Source organism: Protopterus annectens, chromosome 3.part0 (assembly GCF_019279795.1).
Source record: "Protopterus annectens isolate FY-2018-M chromosome 3.part0, PAN1.0, whole genome shotgun sequence".
Lineage (NCBI taxonomy): Eukaryota > Metazoa > Chordata > Ceratodontiformes > Protopteridae > Protopterus > Protopterus annectens.
The window spans coordinates 174815103-174836321 of record NC_056731.1 but is presented as its reverse complement, the minus strand read 5'-3'; the positions used below and the strand labels follow the sequence as shown (position 1 = coordinate 174836321).

The window sequence follows — 21219 nt, the reverse complement described above, 5'->3', positions numbered from 1 at the left end:
ATGTCTAGGCTTGTATAGGCCCTAGGGCCGATAGCCTAGTACCAACCTATGAACCTATAAGCCTTTTGCCACAATTTAAATGTCATATTGCTGTGGTAAGCAAAAACTGTAAACAAAAATTCAAACCTGACTAAGCAAAGCATGTTGCTAAATGTCACGTAAGTAAGCTCTTACACATTACAAAAAGTCAATGTTTTCTCATTCTTCTCGAGCATCAAGAAATGTGAGCTTTATTAATGCATGAACGGAAAGCACAATGGTTCAAAAAGTAACATTGCTGCCTTAATGTACTTGGCATTTTTATCAAGTGGAATATATTCTGTGTAGAGTGTGTATATCTTTCTTAACTCTATGTGATCATCTTACTTGGGTTCTACAGTTTCTTCTAATATCCTAGAAGCATGTTATAGATGAACTGGCAAGCCTCCAATCTGCCAGTATCTGTGTATGCCATGTGTGAAAGTGTGTGTGTGTGTGTGTGTGTGTGTGTGTGTGTGTGTGTGTGTGTGTGTGTGTGTGAGTGTGTGTGTGTGTGTGTGTGTGTGTGTGTGTGTGTGTGATGCATGTGTGTGTGTGTGCGTGTGCATGTGTGTGCGCGTGTGTGTGCGTGTGAGATGCATATGCATCCCTTAACAGATTGGAATTATGTGCAGGATTAGTTTCTCTGCATTGTACATAATGGAATAGGGTCTGCCTCCCTCATGACCATAAATCTTTTTATTCATTTATTTTATTTCTGTTTTTTTGTTTTTTTTTTTTTGACTGGGTTAGTTCCACTAAGTCATGTTTTATTTTCAAAGGATTCCAGAAGTGTTATTTCAGCAGACTAGGGTAAATTTGAGCAGGGTACCAGGACAATTCTTGTCTTCATTTTGATAAGTACCTCACTATGCATCTTTGGTATCCACCTGCTAAGGAAGATGGAGCCTCAGTTTAACATCTTTTCCATGGGATGGTACTTCAAGAGTACAATAAACACAGCTATGTAATATGGTGTGAGTACTGGAAAACAAATCTGGTCCCCTGATGTGGGAATAGAGCCTACAGTCTTCTGATCTCTCGGCACTAAAGGCCATGGTTTTACTTGTTAAGCTACTGACAATGATTGACTTGCATTGAGGATGTAAATGAATAATGCATGAATGAGTAATACATAAAATTTCCACAATTTAATCACTGCCTCCTACTTCTCAACAATTTAATATCCAGAAACCACAGTCAGTTCTTTTGTCCATCAACAGTTTGCCAGAGTAATTTAGTAACTTGTCTCCATCCCTTAAACAATTGCTACTAAGCTGTAGTTATGGGACAACCTCTGTTTCTGAGCTATAACCTAAATTGTCTAAAATCCAAAACTGGAGTAGTAAGATGCTTCCTGTTTAGCCTGTGAGTATGTGGGTGTTACCCTTCCTGTCCTTCTCTACACCTACATATTTACCCTTCCTGTCCTTCTCTACACCTACATATTTACCCTTCCTGTCCTTCTCTACACCTACATATTTACCCTTCCTGTCCTTCTCTACACCTACATATAGTAAAAACAGGTCCATTGCACTTGCATTTTCTTATAGTTCTGAGCACTTTGCATTCCCATATCAACCTAAATCAGTAAGGTGAGTACTTGTCCGCAGTACTAACCTAACAGTAGTGCCTGTTACAGTTGCATGGTGTCCAGCTGTATGATTCCCTTACTCTGATTTCATAACAGACACACAGCCCCATTGTAATGTATGATAACCTTTCAAGCCTGTCACTTTTTTGTATAATTTTTGTAATAAAATCATAGCTGAAATAAACTGTACTCTTAAAACCAGAGCAGGAACTACAGGCTGCTGAAAGCCGCACAGATATTTGTGCAACAGTTACCCGTTTTCTGTGGATTTTAACTGTGTTATTTTGTCTGTGCGTTTTTAACTTGTTTCTCCAAGGAGTTTATATCAATAACAGAAAGTAATGGGTTTATGTGCGTCTGTTAATTTAGCAATGTCCCTTGCCTTTCTAGCTGTGACATTTGTTGAACAGTAGTCTTCTGTCCCTGTTTTCCATGAGTGGTCATAACTAAGGGCAGCAAATGTAAATCAAAATGGCCTTTATAGACCTTTTGTGTGAAATACATTTCAATGGCTTAAAATATTTTGTCATAGTCACAGATGGTAAGTACAGGCTTAACCTGAGCATATCTAAACAATCCTATCTTGCTTTGTGATTTACTGTGGAGTTGACTGGTAATAGAAGTTTTATTTGAATTTATGTTTTATTTGTTAGCACTGTTTTTCACTGCTTGCAGGTAGGAAGGGATAACTTGTTAACAAGATTTACTTTGATTCATATTGTGTTGTTTTACCTTTAATTTCACTGTTGGTTGTTAGAAAGGGTTAGGTTTAGATAGGAAATCTCTAGCCACCCCAAGGGGCCTAGACAACTATAAATTCACACAGACTCCTGAGAGGAAAATCCTGAGCATATGCAAACAATCCTACCTTGGTTTGTGATTTATTGATCTTTACTGTTAAAAAGAAGTGCGACTGTGAGTGATAATGAGCAGAAGCTACCGTGCTCCTTTGCGTGCAACGTAATTACAACTTTTGTCTGTTTTGCAGAACTTACTTTAGTATTTAGTTGTATATTGCTCGTGTGATTTTTTTTTTTGTCATACGATTATTTAAGTTCCCTTTGAATTCTGTGGTTACTGATTTTGATTATTCTTTTCTTTAACAATATTTTATTCATTTAAAGCTGAATATGGATTCCTTAAATGAGCATGCAATTCACGATTTGTTAATGCACAAATATCTTGTACAGTGTAATAAATTCTATGCATATTTAAAGGTAACAGCTGATAACACTGGTGATCTGTGTTCCTCATGTAAAAAGATGGATGATTTGCTTACCGTTGTTAGAAGTAAATGTAGACTTGATGATGATGATTGCATGTGTGTAGTTGGCATGGCTTGGAGAACTGTTGTTTCATATATTAATGACTGGACTGATGAAATAAATAATGTTAGGCAAAGAACAAATAGAACACATTTAGGAAATGATGCATCTATTGTCTGCAAAAATCATTCAACTCCTATGAAACCATGTTATGCCCCTGACAACTTTGGAATTCTGGATGCAAGTATTCAGCAATCTGAGGATCCAGTTTGTTTAGAAGGAAACAAAACAAAAAAAAGAAAGGAAGAAGTTCTCAATAAACAACAAGGAAAAATAGAAACTGATTAATGACTGTAAAGGAAAGAGAAAACGTAGTATAAAGGACACTGCTTTTTATGTAACACACAGGTTATAGGGTGGGAATGATAATTAGGGTGGGAGGGTTGGTATAATGGTTAAGGTGTTTACCTTACAGACAAAAGGTGCAGGGTTTGGTTCTCACTTGGGATAATTGGCTAGGCTTGAAATTGCCACCAGGGCATTTAGCCTAGTACTAATCTATGAACCTGTTCTATCAGAAAACCTTAAGTCTACAGAAAAAGGCATACTTTTTCCAAAAGAGAAGGTAGAAAAAAGATGCAAGAGGCAGGTGAAAAGGATAGAAATCAAAATTGAACATGGAAGGATTGAAGAACATTACTGTAAGGAAAAAGAAGAAAAATACAGATACTGACTACATGACTCAAGCTGTGGATTTACAATACCAGCTGGATGAGAGTTTAATACAGTGAAAACAGTAGGATTAATAAGACTAATGGTGATGAAGCTCTATCCTTTGTAACAATTGATAGAGCAGATATTACTGGATTAGAAGCTGAAGATTCTTCAGAACTAGCCAGCAAAGATATTCTTGTAATTGGAGATTCGGTTATTATAGGAACTGATACTTATATTTGCAGAGAAGAAAATGAACATCGAATAGTGTTAATGCTTGCCAGGAGCAAAAATAGAATATGTGAGACAAGCCTTGGAACGCATCAGTGTAAGGAAGTAAGGATCAGTTTTTATTGATGTCGGTACAAATGATATCCACAAGGATTCTCTGATTGTTAGTAGGGAACTGGTTTGCTGTTATTTAAAGTTGTTTTTATGTATGATTTTATGGTTTTATGCAGTTGTCTGAAGAAGGGATCTACGTCTGTTTATAATAAATTACTGGATTATATTGGCCTGTGTGGACCCTGCTCTTTTTGTTTGCTGTTACATGGTTTTCTGACAGAGTAGCTGATGCATGGAACAGATTACCTAATTACATTAAAGCAAGTCCTAGTTTAGATATTTTTAAGAATAGCCTGTACACTTATTATGGGAACAAGTGTTTTTGTATATTGGAAAGCCAGAAGGACATTAATGCCCATGCTTGAAGTATTTGTATGTATGTATGTATGTATGTATGTAGGTAATCTAAAGATGTAATAAATCCCTTATATTCAGCACTGATTGAGCCAGTTGTTGGGTATAACCTCCTTTCATGACGTATCCTAACCAAAAGGATTATAGGTCTGAGGTCCCTGTGCTACCAAGAGAGGCTTCATTCAGTGTCTTATAGACATCTAAAGGGAAATCTATGTCACATTTACAGTGCCATTAGAGACTCAGTTAGCCTGGATGTCCTGTATCTCTGCAAGTCCAATATCTCCATCGGTACTAGAACCAGGGACCAAAGTCTTCACCAACAGAAGTAAAAGAAAAAATAAGAAGTTTAATGGTTCAGGATATGAAATGGGATGAAGTAACAGCTAGAGAGATTGAAACAAAATTAGGAAAAGCCTCCAATTGGAAAACACCAGGCCCAGATGCAGTACCTACCTTTTGGCTAAAACTATTAACATCTTTGCACAAAGATTTAGCCATTAGTAAGAACTATTTATATGCGCACCCCAAACAGACTCCAACCTGACTAACAACCGTAAAAACAATACTCCTACTTGAGTGAACCTGCAAGCTACCTTAAAAATTATAGATCAGTAACTTGCCTTCCAATGACGTATAAACTGTATAGAAGAACCGATGCAGAAGAGTTCATAGTCATTTAGAAAAAAACTCAATTATGGCAGTAAAACAAAAGGGCAATAAAAGAAAGTCATATGGAACAAAGGATCATTTGTTCTTAAATAAAGTCATAGTGGAGAACTGAAAAAAGGGGAATAATCTAAGTATGGCATGGATTGACTACAAAAAAGCATTTTATCGTACCCCCACATTCATGGATAAGAGTGCTTAAGAATGTGTAAAATACACCCTGCACTGATCAACTACATTACAGTGACCATGAAACAGTGGCAGACCACTTTGCAATTAAGCCATGATAAAGGACAAATTATTATCCCAGGGATAAAAATTCAGAGGGGGATATTCCAGAGTGACTCTTTCACCACTGATATTCTGCCTTCCCCTTAACCCATTAAACTGTCTACTTAACAGCTTAGGCCATGGCTATAATTTGGCTCCTCGAAAACAACAAAGGGTAAAGACTTCTCACCTTCTCTTTGCCGATAATTTAAAACTGTAGAGCTCATCAGATGAACTGAAAGCACAGCTGCAAGTTGTCAAAACTTTTTCAGATGATATAAAAATGTCATTTGGTCTTGATAAATGTGCAAAAACAACCTTTAAAGCAGGAACACTGCAGCACAAGGAAAACAAGTATGGGACAAGAATGTGATATAGAAGACCTTGAGGAAGAGGGAGTGTATCAATGTTTTGGAAATGATGAAGATTCAACAATAAAACATGAACGAACGTGAATAAAACTTGGTACGGAATACTTTAGAAGACTTAAATTAATCCTGAAAATTAGTACTGACATCTAGGAACAAAATTCAAGCTATAAACCAATTTGCTCTTCTTATCCTAACTTACAATTTTGGAGTGATTGACTGGCCCCAAAACATGTTGGATAGATTAGTTAGGAAAACAAGAAGAATGCTTCATGCTCACCAAATGATTTATACAAATCAGTGCATACCAAGATTATATATTCCCCCTTCTGAAAGAAGGATGTGCCTTCTTGAAATTGATTACATGTATACATCTGCAGTCGTGCAACTCTACATATATCTGTTGACCTCACAACACCCAAATATAGTGAAAGTTTTGAAACATGAGAAGAATAAATCTAAAATGGCTTCTGTGCTTAATCTAGCAGAAGCATGTTGGCGTCAAGCAGGAATGGAAATCAAACCAGAAGTAGATAAAAATAAGGCAGCAACTGAATGTGCCAAAAAATGGAAGAAAGAATATAAGGTGAAGGACCAGATGAGAAGGCAAGAAGTGTGGAAAATGCATAAATATACTTGCAAGTATAGAAAACTTCTGGAAGAACCTCATGTTGATCAGGAACAAATGCAGGAATGGTTAAGGAGAGGCAAATTCAAACCAAGAGATGAAAAGTTAATATTGGCAGCCCAAGATAGTGGGCTGCATACACGTTTACAAAATTCATTGAAAATATGGCAGAAACAGACAAATGTAGGTTTTGTAAAACCGAATTGGAAACAGTCGGACACATAATTGCTGGTTGTGACATACTAATGGCAGAAGGACTGTATACTGAAAGGCATAATAATGTGGCAAGACTGTTGCACTGGGAACTGTGCAAACATTATGGTATTGAAGTGGCTGAAAAACACTGGAAACATGAGCCACAAAGCATCATAGAAAATTATGTTTATATTACATGGGATCATCCTTTACCAACAGTTCAAAAGATAGATGCGAGAAAACAGGATATAGTGGTCCATGAAAAGAAGACAAATGTTGCATTGATCATTGAAATTGCCACACCCAGTGACTACAGTGTCTTGTGTATAGTGAGACACAAAGTCATAAAATATCAGGATCTGCAGGCAGAAATGAGAGTAATGTGGAGGAAAGATACCCAGATAGTCCCAATAGTAGTAGGAGCAATGGGTCTTAATAAAAAGACTCTACAATAGTATTTAGATATGTTACCAGTACATGTAACCCCATATGAATTGCAAAAGTAATGATTCCTCGGTACATTGTGGGTGCTGCGAAGAGCACTTTTGGTTGATATCAAAGATTGAAACAATACTAATTTCATGAACTTTAATCGTACTTTGACTTAGGAATGGGGTCCATTCCCTTCATGGTAGTAGAAACGCAAAAGACTTGGAGAAATGAAAAAAGCATAATGTAGATGATTGGATGGGGATCCACAAATTTACTTGGGAATTGACTGATATGGCCTTCCTGGAAAAAAAAGGTACAACATGAAGGGATGTACTGACAAGGCATGAATGGTCATATGACTTAGTGGCCTTGGAGTATGTATGAATTTAGCATGAGCAAATATCAGAAGTTGGTAGCAAAAAGTCTTGTTCTGAAGAATTATTAAATGCAGACATACCTATTGCTTTGAGATCCTCCATCAATTTTCTATAGGAGTTGTCCTGCTGTAGGTCATGGTGGAAAGCTGAGTAAGGCAGACCAGGCACCTTATCCACAATAAATATCCCCAATTAATCCTGCAGAAACCCATGGGGATTCGTATGCGAGCTGAATGATGTAACCTTTCCCTAGTGGTTGATGCCTCGTACTCTTTCCATGAGATTTACTCAGGGAAACATTCCTATAGAATTTATTTAATTAAATAATTATTTAAACAGTTCCTATACACTTTAAATACACAAATATGAATATTTAAAACCACATTGCACATATTTTCTGAAATGCCTCTACTCAGATTAAAATGCTCCATTTCATTAAACATCATGGTGGCTCAGATTCTACACCTTTTCTTATAGTGAGTTAGCCAAGCCTATAGCTTGCCAGGGTGAAGAATTTTTGAATCGGCTGATGTTATTAGAAACAAAATGTATCATTAATTTTGGTATGTTACATCCGAGGGATTTAACTCTGGATATTAATTTGAATATGGGATAAGAAATATACTATGTCCTTTCATGGTCTGTTATTTTAACAGCTCTTCAAATAAGTTTGCAAATCTTTATATGTTCGGGAACACTATTGAATTTTGTCTAAATAAGTAGTTCATTGTTATTTTAAAAAGTATTTAATCTGCGTAGAGGCATTTCAGAAAATATGTGCAATGTGGTTTTAAATATTCATATTTGTGTATTTAAAGTGTATTGGAACTGTTTAATTAAATAATTATTTAATTAAATAATTAATTAATGGGTTTATGACGCAATCAGAAATGTATAAAACACATGCTGTATGGTGTGTTAAACATTCCTTGAAGGCATAAGCCATAGTACCGGATGCACCAGTAAAGAATTTTGTTCTAACGGTTCTGCAGTTTTTCTGTTCTTTTTTCAGCCCCAGCCCCTAGCACATGCTTTTGCGTTGTAAAAGAAATATAAAAGTAAAAGACTGTTTGCATACATTTCTCTACCTTACTGCTCATGTTCTTCTTTGGCTATAGTCATAATAATATTTTGCTATACTACTGCCTTATATTTGTATTTAGCAAATGCAATACGTGGCATGAGCCACTTGTTTAATTTTAATCACAGTCCTCTTGTTTTACTGATGCATATTTTCTTAAAATTTTTAAATTGTATTGCTGCTTAGGTCTTTAAGCAGTATTATAAAATGAACAGTCTCTCCTTTTCTCAACTTTTTGAAAATAGACACCATCTTGCCAATTTAGGTGTCCAGAGGTATCCCTCATCATTGGTATTGTGTGCTGGCCTCTTTTCCATAACAGTGTCCAGCTCCATTACACAACACTGAAAAAGCATGTTAACTATAACACCACAACAGTGTCCATCTTCTGCACAGTCCCCACCTGTATCTCATCCTCTCCTACGACGATGTCAATCTTCTGCACAGTTCCCACCTGTATCTCATCTTTCCTACAATGATGTCCTTCTTCTGCACAGTTCTCACCTGTATCTCATCCTGTCCTACAAGCTTGACACACTGGAGCTCTTTAATTATCACATGTCATCTATAGAACTGGGCTCAATTTAGTCACGCCAGTTGCTTCTGGCAGTACCTCCTGTTCCTCAGAAGATATTACCACCAGGTTAGATGGTCCTCAAAGTGTTCCTTTGACAGTGTTGTCACTTTAAGTAAACAGTTCTTTAATGTTGCTGAGAACAACCTGCATCAGTAGTATATTCCACCCCATCTCCTGTGCACCAGATGACAGCCAGAACCTCTCTGAAACCATCTGAAAGTCATTCTCAGTTGTCTTGCCAAACTGTTTAAAACAAACGCCAACAAACCAGGAACCTCACTAAAAAGGCAGCACAGCAGAAGAAAACAAAATGGACTAAACCAGTACTGGAAGATGTAGCTCAGTCAAACAAGTTGAATCAAGATAAAACCATTTATTGTAAGCACTTTCATTTAGAACAATCTCCATACTACCTCAGACAAAAGTATGTTAAAAAACAAACTCAATTTATACATGACATCAGCAGATTCAAAACTTTTAAACCAATAAAATGCTAGAGTAATGCCCTAAGCATTTTAACCATTTTTATGCTGGAAAAAATATATGTATCTCTCTGCTGTTACAACCTTTACCTAAACTGACAGGAAAATTATCTGCCATAAACCTTTAACTTTAGTAAATTGGAAATGGAAATTGCATCATTTAAACCAGGGAGAAAGCTTGCATTTAAAAACACTTGCCACCAGGTTTCCATTTGCTCTAAAAAATACTTTCCTGGCACCTCCCCAGAATCCCTTTTAACTGATGCACCACTACAAATTTAAAAACATGATTTGAAAATATCTTAAGATGTTTAAATAGTGCAGTGGATTCTTTCTTGGTTGAAACCTCATAAAAATGCTCATAAATTCTTTGAGCTAGTTTGCACTGGGTTTTACCCACATAGAATGCAAGACACTGTAAGCAAAATGCAATATAAACCAGAGCCGGTGTGTGGCACAGCAGAGAGATACTGTTCCCATACTCAGGCCTTCGTTTTCATGGTTTCCACAGTTGCTACCTTTGTGACTTCTTGGTACATATGAGATCAAGACCCAATCTCTGCTACTGGTTTACTAATGAGTCCATGAGCTAACTGCACAACTAACACATTACCTGTAGCTCAGTGATTATGACCTAGAACAAAATTAATTTCAACTTCACATATCCATAGGAGAGAAGTACTACCAGAAGTGGGCATTCATCTCATTTCATATAGAAATATCTACAGGGCATTCCCAGGGCACCCTCACTACATGTTTAGGTTTCTCCAGTCATATCCAGCTCTCTACCACACTGTGATCAACTGACAGCTTGGCACCCATGTTGGTCCAACTGTCCAGAACATGTGCCCCTTAGGTCTTATCACACAACACTAGGGTTGGTCAGTAATCTTTGGACCAATGTGCTCTGCTGCCAGTCGTACATATGGACAGCTTTGACAGAAAAAGCGCCCACCTTATAGGAAGCTTGTTCTGTCAAAGTGCCAGGAATTTGTGTAGGTCCTCATCTGGTGGCATTTTGAAGGTGTTTGCATCAGAAATGGCAAAGTATCTGTCCATGACATTAGGAACATTTTTAGATACTTTGGTACAAGTTGGATTATTTGGAGTAGTGCAGCAAAGGACACCACCTCAGTCTGTGTATCTGTAAGCTTTCTCAGTCCATACCTGAAGGTTTTTTTGTCCACTGCATTAGCAGCAGGATGTCCAGGAAGAGTAAGTGCTGAAATTCCTTGCATGTGAATGAGTGCAGTTATCTTTCACTGCATTCTCTTATTATAACTGTATGATACAAACAGCCCTTCACTACAATGAATGAAAATGACTTGAGATGGAATTCTGGGATTCTATTTATTTTTAGCCATCTGGTATAAGTGCACACCATCATCAACAGGGTGTTACATTTGTCCAGATCAATGTGCATTTTTCCCCGCACCCACCTGGATGCAGTGAAACCAGGAGCTGCACATGTTGCTCCATATGCTAGGTTTTATATACTTGCATTCAGAATCCTTACATTCAGAAGTCCCCTCACAACAGCATTTTTGAATTTTAACAATACAGTCACTCTAATTCTTTAAAAGGATATACCTTCACATATTAGAAATATGATACATGACAAACTTAAACTGTCACACAGCTCTGTAGGCCAGCCTTCCATAATATACTTCAAGGCCCTTGTGAGCTCATTTGTCGGTTTGTGCCACTTGGCTACCTTTCCAACATTCCCTAAAATGATCAGCTATTAATGTATGTATGAGTATATATTTTTTTCCTTTTTTTCTCCAAAATCTCTTTATTTCAATTTTCTTTTTTTCCAAATAATAATACAGTAACTCAAAAACACAAATAAACAATACAAATACATGTCTAAAGAAAACAGACAACAATCTTGTTCCGAGAAAAATTATACATATATATATATATACACACACACAATATATACACTAGAAGTCAGTACATCGTCAAGTAGAGTATGAGAATTCTTATGTTTATTTCATCTCATAAGGGATAGTGGAATGGGGATAGTCTATACAGAAAGTAAAGATAGAAATTCAACCATTTATTGCATGGTTAGGGAAAATATCTAGTTACACATATACTAAGAGAAGGGGGAAGATGCAAGAAAACTGGTTATACTGCATTCATTTCTTATTAAAAGGTTAGCTTTCCATGTCAATTTGTGGGCGAATTTTATTTGTCAAGAATTATATCTAGTAAGTAACCCCAATATTTTTGGTAATAGCATTTGTTTTTTGTTTTTGAATAAACTAATTTGTGAGATGAGATATATTTGATAGCAGGATTGCTAAAATTTTCCCATGTAATTGGTGACATGACATTCCAATTCTTTGTAATAAAGAATTTAATAAGGGCATACATCGTAATAAAGACATGTTTTAATATTTTTGGAAGTTGATTGATGTTAATGTGCAATATAGCTGTCTACCATGTAAGGGTTGATTTTTCATATCCCATCTTCTCTAATCTTACTCTCAAGGAACACCATAAGTTGTGTATCTTAGTACAGTTCCACATGACATGTAAAATATCAGCTGTTTGATCCGGACAATGGGACATATAGGTGAAAAGTTAGGATTGAATTTATTTAATTTAGATAAGGTATAATATAGATTGTTATTTATCATAATTTGTGTATATAAGAGCTTCTTGAAAGGAATGAATTTGATTGTATTTTCAATGGCTAGTTTCTTATTTTCTTCATTCAGTGATTGATTTTTCGTTTGCCAATAGTTTGAAAATAATAAAGAGTTCTGATGTTTTGCGCTCATTACAATTTTATAAGTCCTAGAAATTGTTTTCCCTTTAATCGCAAGATTTTCAAGTATTAATTTAACTAAATTTATGTTCTACAAGTCAGTGTGCATTTGTGAGAATTTAGCATTTATAAGATGGTGAAGTTGGTTAAGGATAATACTATATTTCTTAGGAAGTTTGAGTTCAAGTCTCATTTGCCCTGTGTTAGTCTTTCCATTGGTATATATCCCATATTGTGTAGTCTTTTATCAAGGGGTAGTTTGTTAGATTTATGGGTTTATTATTTATTAGTAGATTAGGATTTAGGTGTAACAGTTGTATAAGGGCAAAAGCGTCAGCTAATTGCAATGATTTAAATAGTTTCTGTATTGTAAGAATCATGTTTTTAATTAGTGTGTGTAGATTCTTCGTGTATATGCTAGTCTGGCTTAAATTCAAGAATGGTAGGGATTTGATATTATAGCCAAGGGATTTCAACTGTTCATACCAGATTTCGGTCCACTGGGGTGCCCAAATATTTATATACGAGTCATAGTTTATTATATGTATTAGGCTGTAGACAGTAATTATACTATAGTAAATCTTAAAATCAGGCAACCCCAATCCCCCCTTATCTTTGGCGAGTACAAGTTTTCTATATTTAATTCTGGTAGATTTGGGATACCATTAGAATCTTGATATAGCTTTTTCCACGGCAAGGAAGAAGTTTTGGGGAATATTTGAAAATGTAGCATTTAATTGAAAGAGTATTCTTGGTAGAAAATTCATCTTGACAACGCTAGCTTTTGACAGTTGAGACGTATTGATGTTCTTCCATCTATCAATATCGTTTTAAATACTAGTCCATGTACTTAGTAGGTTATTGTTTATAATATCTTTGAAGTCCGAAGTAAATAGTATTCCTAGATATTTTATCTGATAGTTTATTTTGATCTCACTCATGGGAAAGTACAATTCTTTATGACCTACAGGATTGTGTATGTATGAGTATATATATGAATGTATGTATGAGTATATATATGTATGTATGTATGTATGAGTATATATATGAATGTATGTATGAGTATATATATATATATATATATATATATATATATATATATGAATGTATATATGAATGTATGTATGTATGAGTATATATATATATATATATATATATATATATATATATATATGAATGTATGTATGTATGAGTATATATATGAATGTATGTATGTATGAGTATATATACGAATGCATGTATGTATGTATGAGTACATATATGAATGTAAGTACGTATGTATGTATGAGTATATTTATGAATGTATGTATGTATGATGTCTGGTAGTGCCTGTCTCTGAAAGCAAAGTCAGGCAGAAGTACTGAATCTGCTAGCACTGCCATGTACTTCCAAGGAATAATATTGCTTCCTTATAGTTATAAGCTGTCAGAATCATTATCTGTATGTGGTTGCAGACTCAATCTGTAGTGTGTTGGCTTTGTTGTTGTTCTGTTGGTCACCAGCTTTAATTTCCTTCCTCATTAATATCCCAGAACTTCTGAACCCAGCAATGTCACTTTCTGTATCCTGAAATATTTTTCCTTTCAATGTGGTTACGAATTTTGGCTATATATTCCACAGGTCCTTTGTCTCACTGAACATGCTTTGTTGCACCAAAACTCTTCTATCATATGCAGATGCATCATAACCCAGACCATATAGTAACTTCTGATCATAATTTACAAGGACTTTTTCTTAACACTATTTCCTTAAAAGTGGAAAAAGCCTTTTCTTCCTCTGTTGCCATGACACTTTGCCTTTCTTCAGTTTGTACAGTACAGATAAAACTACTGTATTGTGATATACATTTTCCATAGCAGTTCACTAAGACCAAAACTGCTTTCATCACCTTTATGCTGTTAGGAAATTATACATTTGTGCATGGTCTTGAATTTGGAAACTGCAGAATAGACTCCTCATCTGTTAATCATTTGACTCAGACATTGTTTGTTTTTTCCCTACCTCCCCATGCAGACCTTTAAACTTTAAGACAGCACAAATGAAATTGTTCACTTTTTTAATGACCTATGAATTATAGTCATCTAAGTAAATTATCTGTGTAAAATACTGCTTCATAATCCTTCTTGTGTATGTTAATAGCCATGTACATCTTGCATTTATCATGTAGTAGTACTTTCTAATAAGATGAAGCTGTTAATTTTTGGAAACTGCGCCCCCCCCCCCCCCCCTTAAAGTACAGTGATCCTTTCTGCTAGGTAACCCATTTGTTTTTATGTTGGCTGTTTTTTTTTGTCAGCATAAATGAACAAATAGTTTACTGTGTTCTACCACAGAAATTATGTTAGCATTTATAGGTCCATAGGTTTGTAGGTCAATACTTGGTAACTACTGTACATACTTAGTTATAAACTATAGTCAAATGTTCTGTCCGTCCTCAAGGAGGTAACACAAGGTGAACCTGGGAAAACTGGAAGTTGATGCAGGTTTAAGCCCTTTCACCAAATGCCTGAGAAACAATTTCTTCTGAAAATGAAAGGAGGTCAAGTAAAATTAGGTCATTCGTGGATGGAAAGACTAAACACAGATCACCACAGACAAATCTGTGAGAGACTTGAGGGCTGCCAGTCTGTCCAGATAACTGAGAGTAATGAAGCCACTGATGTTTTTAGATGGGAATCTCTGAGGTCTCTCAAGCTGAGTGAAAGGTTTCAACAGATGCAGGTCAAGAGGGGCATTATTTTCAATAATGGATTTGATAAACAATGGATAAAGGGGGAAATTAAGGTTTCTCTGGCTCTAGAAGAGATGCCATTGAAAATTAATTTAGCCAGAATGAAGAGTTTTTGTACTATTATGGAGGCATGATAGTTAAAAGATAAAGAATTATCTGGTGTATATTACAACATGGAAGTCTCAGAACTTCGAATGTTGTAACTGAACTGGAAACCTCGAAGACTAATAATAGCGAAACCGCGGAACATTGAATTCTTTCCCAGGGAAAGAATTCGGTGGGCCGTTTCCACAGCTTCGCTATTTCCTCCACTGTGGTGTGATCTCAGAGTTGGCATATTTAAGTAGGGGGGTGTGGGGGGCACAGCCCCCCACATTAGAAACAGTTTGTAGTGTTTGTATGTTTTGTTTCCCAGGGAAAAAAAATCACTGTTCTCAGTCTTCGGGGTTTTCAGTCTTTGAGGTTTCCAGTTCGATGTTACAACATTCGAAGTTCTGAGACTTTGATGTTGTGATATAGACCCAAATTATCAACAGGCCCACAGGGTGCCCTCAGGGTACACTAACATAAGTCTAATTTCCCACAGGGTGACCTTCAAGTATACCAAGATAGTTACTCTAATGTCCCACAGGGTGCCTAGCTCTCTTTTAAACTATGTATGTAGCTCCAGCACTTCTTCACTTAACATACGTTCATCCCTACACTCAGATTCACTGGCTTAATTTTCTTCCAGTTCATTGTATGGGCTTCTGTAGCAGCTTGTCCTACACAAGACCAGGTCTGCCCTACATAGCATATATAGAAAGCACACTGGCAAAGTGATCTGGACCGGTACCACCTTCTTTTTCCCCAGTATGAGTCTTTAATTTAATCTTAACTTAAATCATTTTTGTTTCTGGGCACACAACTTAAAAGCTTTCACTATGACTTCCTGCATCTGTAAGTTCATCTGAGTGAAAAAAAAATATAAAGTTTTTTTTTTTTTTTTTTGCAGGGGACAGGCCTACCTAAAACCCCAAAATATATGTATACTAACTCCACAGTTACAGAAACATGATGATTCTGCCACACAGAGGTATTCTGCCTAAAAAGTAATAATTTTATAGGTTCATAGGTTGGTTCTAGGCTATCTGTCTGAGGGCATTTATAAGCCTAGCCAGAGTGTGTCGGCTTTCGCTGCCCCTTTCATTAATTAACTGATCCTCTGTCAAGCAGAGCCAATCAAATGATCCCAGGGGTGTATTTTCTGTTACCCGTCCACTTGTTAAGGTTTCTTTTGAAGAGTGTTAGTGAGGGGCTCTGCCTAATGTAGTTTGAAATTTTGTTCCAAAGCATGGGGAGTCTCTGTGACAGGAATCTATCCCTCCAACATGTTCTATTTATTGTTGTGGCATGGTTTAGCTCACTAGAGCGTGTGGCTCACAGTGACTTGGATTTCTTTAGGTGGAGCATGTCCATCAATTCTGAGTTGGACATGGATTTGTAAGTCAGGCAGAGATCACCTCTGAGTAAGCGATATGCCACTGAGTACAGCCGGAGTTTTTTCTGTTGGGTTGCATAGGACATATGTTTGAGGCCAGTAATTCTCTTGGTGAGGTACTTTTGTGGTCTTTCCAGCTGTTAGAAGTGTCTTGTGAGGTACATCCCAAATGGGGCATTGTACTCTATGATGGGTCTGATGAGTGATGAGTAGAGGGGCACTATAACCTCTTTATTTCTAGATGTGAACCCTTTAGTAATTAGATGGGCCACATAGAATGATTTCCTAACTACTTTGGCAATATGATTGTCAAAGGAGAGATTACTGTCTACCTGGGTCTCCAGATCTCTTATTACCTATAGGTTCTTAGGTAAGTACTAGGCTAGCTGCCCTTGTGGGCCATTTTAAGCCTAGATAGTTTCCCTTTTTGTGCTCGAATTAACCTATCCTGTTTGGTTAGAGAATGGCCTTACCCATCCTGTGGTCGATAATTACATATTACCCCTAATGAGAGTAACTGGGATCATACCATAGATAATCTGAGGGAACCCATGCTTGAGATAAAGCATTTAGGAGCTACCTCTGTTCATTAGAAGTACAGGGGGCTTTCCTGGGGAAAATGTTCTGTTTTCCTTCCTTAGATCACGGATGAGCTTGTTTTATGTGTCTGGAAGTCTGTTCCACAGCAGTAGTATCCTGTGCAAGATATACCTGCCCCTCGAAACTGATATGTTGATGGTGCAGAAGAGGTTTAGATCCATAGGCCAAGTGTTTCTGATGCCATTTGACTTGCTGATGTGTAGTAAATCCATCAGTAATGGGTCAGAGAATGCCTTGTATGTCAGACACAGGTCACCTCTTATCAGTCTGTAGGACAGCGAGTATAGTGACAGGTGTTTGAGTTGGTCCATGTAGGACATGTTTTTTAGGACTGGTATCATTTTAGTAAGTTATCTCTGTGGGTGTTCCAGTTGTTGCACGTGTCTTTTCAGATACATGCCAAAGGGGGCATAATATACAATGACTGGCATAATGAGGGCTGAGTAAAGGGGAACAGTGACATCCCTAGATCTACAGTAGACACAATTCCTTTGTTTACACTTAACATACAATATTTCCCTAACAATATACACATCATCTTCACTTTGGTTATATTTGGACCACAGTAGGATACTGATTGTGTATTATAAATTTCAAACCCACCTAGATGATTATAAAGATACAACATATCAAAACATAGATTCAAATTCAGTTAACATATGCAGCTGATATAACGAAAAATTCATGTATCTTCATGTATCTATATGTAACAATATTAACAGAACATTGATGATCCAGTGGGAAGCAGAATGTAAGAAAATACCACTGTTACTGGTGGGTCTTGATGCAGAGAAAGCATTTGACAGAGTAGACTGGGACTTCATGAGCAGGGCAATGGAAGCATTTGCTTTCCCTGATACAATAATAAGGTTATTATAGGTATATATGAGGGATCGGAGGTGAAAATTAAGTGGGTGGGGTCCTCTCCGATAACTTCTGCTTGACTAGAGGAACCAGGCAGGGTTGTCAGCTTTCCCGTTTGTTTGCATTATATTTAGAACCATTGACAAAGAAAATAAGGGACTCAGAAATTCAAGGATATAATTGGTATAGTAGTCAGGAAAAGTTGGCTGTGTTTACAGAAATTATTTTATGCATAACAAAACCAGAAAGGGACATTACAGTGCTGTGGAACATTTTAAGACAGTTTCAAATCTTCTCAGGATACAAAATTAATGAAGCTAAAACAAAGGCAATAACGATAAATTATGTACCCACACACAAATTGGTCCAACAATATCCATATTTATGGGGACATGATAAAATGAAGTATTTAGGAGTATGGATTAGAAATTACTCTGTTGTGGCAGTTAAGGATATGTGGGAAGAGACTAAACAGAAGATAATACAAAAAACTGAGAAACTGGAAGCTTTGTTATATGGATATGGATACTAAAAAACAAGTCATTAAATGTTTTAGTCCCTTTAGTCTTATACACAAGTCAGGCATATTTGATCAACTGGAAGAGAAGCTGTGGATAGCAATTAAAAAAGAATAGAAGGATTTTATCTGGGAAGGGAAGATAGCAAGCATCAAGTGGGATCAGCTAATTCTTCCAATTGAACAAGGCGGACTAGGATTACTCAATTTGAGGGGGTGTTTTTGAACAACACAGTTAAGGTTCTTATACATAGCACAAGCAGAAAAACTATAATTCAAAGTGGAAAGGAATTATGATGATATGAGGGGGGGGGCTCAAGAAATAAGGAGAGACTGGCATTTTGGATGCAGCCTGTCAAGGACAACAACAAAAGTCACACAGAGTATTATATTCATAAAATAGTAGGGAGTATTCTAAGAACCAAACCAGCATGTGAATGGAGAAAAGAGATTTTCCTGATAGGGATGACTATGGTCAGGGATACAGATAATAGGCAAGAGGGGATTTAAATTTATTGGAGAAAACTGGCAAAGGAACCACGGTATTGGGAGCAAATAACTAGAAGGGGAAAGGTAATACAATGTGAAGAGGCCAAGTATTTGTTTGGACTGCAGGTTAGAGATTGCCTTCCCTATTAAGGATTGATATCAGAGTACAGGCAAAGAGAAAGAAAAAAGGGGCTCCTGAATGAAAGACCAGCACTGGTACAGTTTTTAAGAGAATCTAAAACAGACGCTGCAGTTAAACAAGGAATAATAAGTAAAGCATCTAAAATATTACATGATAATTATAAGAATCAATCAGAGGAGCTTAGACAGGATTGGGAAGAGAGACTGGATAGGCAATTCACAAAGAGACAATGGGGGATATATGTATATCTGCCAAATATGCAACAAAGTCTAGAAGATTTATGGTCTTTGCTTGGAAGTGTTTACTTAGGCATTTTATACCCCAAATAGACTCCAAAGAATTTTTCCTCAGGTGGATAGCAAATGTTGGAGGTGTGATGGGCAAGAGAGAGGTCTCTGGGAACATATATTTTGGGAGTGTAATGAGCTGGCAGACTTTATGGATTTCCTGCAGACCGGTCTGTTGGAGATGCTGGGTGAGCAGATTGGATTGACTGGAGACATGATTTTTTTGAGCTGTGATACAAAATTGGAATTGCCTAGACATAGTAAGGCCTTGCTGAGTCCAATTATGTTGGCTGCCAAAAAGCAATCACTAGAAAATGGAAATCAAAGTCTAAACCACTGCTGGTATTCTACCAACCTTTAGAGAGGACTTAATTATACAGTAAAGCTGTCACGTCTTAAAAAGCAGTCGGTTTATTTATAGAGCAATATTTCACATATATTATTTTTCAGAGTAGCAAGGTAACCATAATTAAATATATGTATATAATTGCTGTGGGGGAGTGGGTATGTTTGTGCAGCTGTTAAAATAATTCCAGAAAGCAATACTTGTTATTGTGGCACTTATCTTAAGGCAGGTACAACATTCTTATTGGCATTGTTTCAGACAGGAAGCAGAGTTTAACACATATCACTACGCTATGGTAATCTGTACTATTATGAAGTACCCTAACTGTAGTGGGTATGGTCTGACTAAGCTATGTGATATTTTGTATTGCATTTTATAGTAAAAGTGAAGTCAAGTACACAGAAGAAAGGCTTTACTTATGAGTTGCCTTTTAACAAAAAAACTGTTGGTTAATTTTGTTTTTCTTTCCTATTAAACATACCCAGTTTTATAACCACTGTTAGAGCATGGCATTTACAATGTAGATTGATATCTGTTAGAATGGCTGTCAAACCACTGCACTTGACAGATATTTTGACATCTGTCAAAATAGCTGTCGGACTGGGGGTGTTTAGACCAAAGTTCAGTTAACAGCTTAGGTATCTGACAGAAATGGCCAGGGAAGGTGGGAGTGACCAGCTACTGCTGGCTAACCCACCCTGAAGGAAGGAAGGCATCTCTTCCTCACCACTTGGATGACACCTTATGAAGCAGTAGGTGTTGCACCCATAGAACAGCTTATGAGCACACACTGCCACTCTGCATATGCATGAAGGAGGGAGTGTGCAGAGTCTTGCTGTCTATGGCAAGACAGCAGCAGCAGAGTTCAGAGAGCCGCTATGAGTGATGGTGCTGCTTCTGTAGGGGAAGGGGCTGGATGCTTCACAGGCTCTGCAAGCTAACTCACCCAACTGTCACCCTTGGGAATGATTGGGCTACCCAGGCAGAAGTGAATAGGCTGTAGGGCACTTTGCTAACCTAAGGAAACCTGTCTGTAAACTAACAAAACTAATGAGCTGACTTGAATTCATGTATAGGAGCCATCAGGCTGGGTCTGCCCACAAAAGAATATGGGTGTTCCATCCAGTAGTTTTATGACAGGATTATTCAGCTGTTAAGAAGATTTACAGTGGTATGACTTCAGACTGTAAGCAGTATGTTATGTCTGTTCTTCTCTTAATGAGCTGTCTTCATAATTATTGCCCCAATGTTTCTGCTGTTTTAGAAATCACTGCCAGGCAGAATTAACCTCATGACAAACTCACTGTTTTCATCTTCAGAGCTGGAAGACTGTAAAACTCGTAGCATGGGATAACAGAGTCAGACTTACTGAGCTGTCACCGATACCTTTTTGATGTTCTATATGTATTGGGTTTTTTCTATTATTTAAATAAGTGCTGTATCTTTTCTAAGGAGCGTTAGGATAAGTCCCATATATTTTTTTTTATTTACAATGCATTCTAGATAATAACAAGCTCAAGGGCAGTTTTTTGTATAAACATCCAGTTTGTGAAGAGAAGATGGAAACAAGATCAATTAATTAAAGATGCGCTTGTGTCACTGGGTTGATTATTTA

General features: G+C 36.9%; 1 protein-coding gene across 1 annotated transcript in view; it reads left to right on the top strand.

Annotated features, from left to right (window-relative positions):
* CDCP1 (CUB domain containing protein 1) overlaps nucleotides 1–21219 on the top strand; it is a 630505-nt gene that overhangs the window by 487363 nt on the left and 121923 nt on the right. The window lies entirely within an intron of this gene.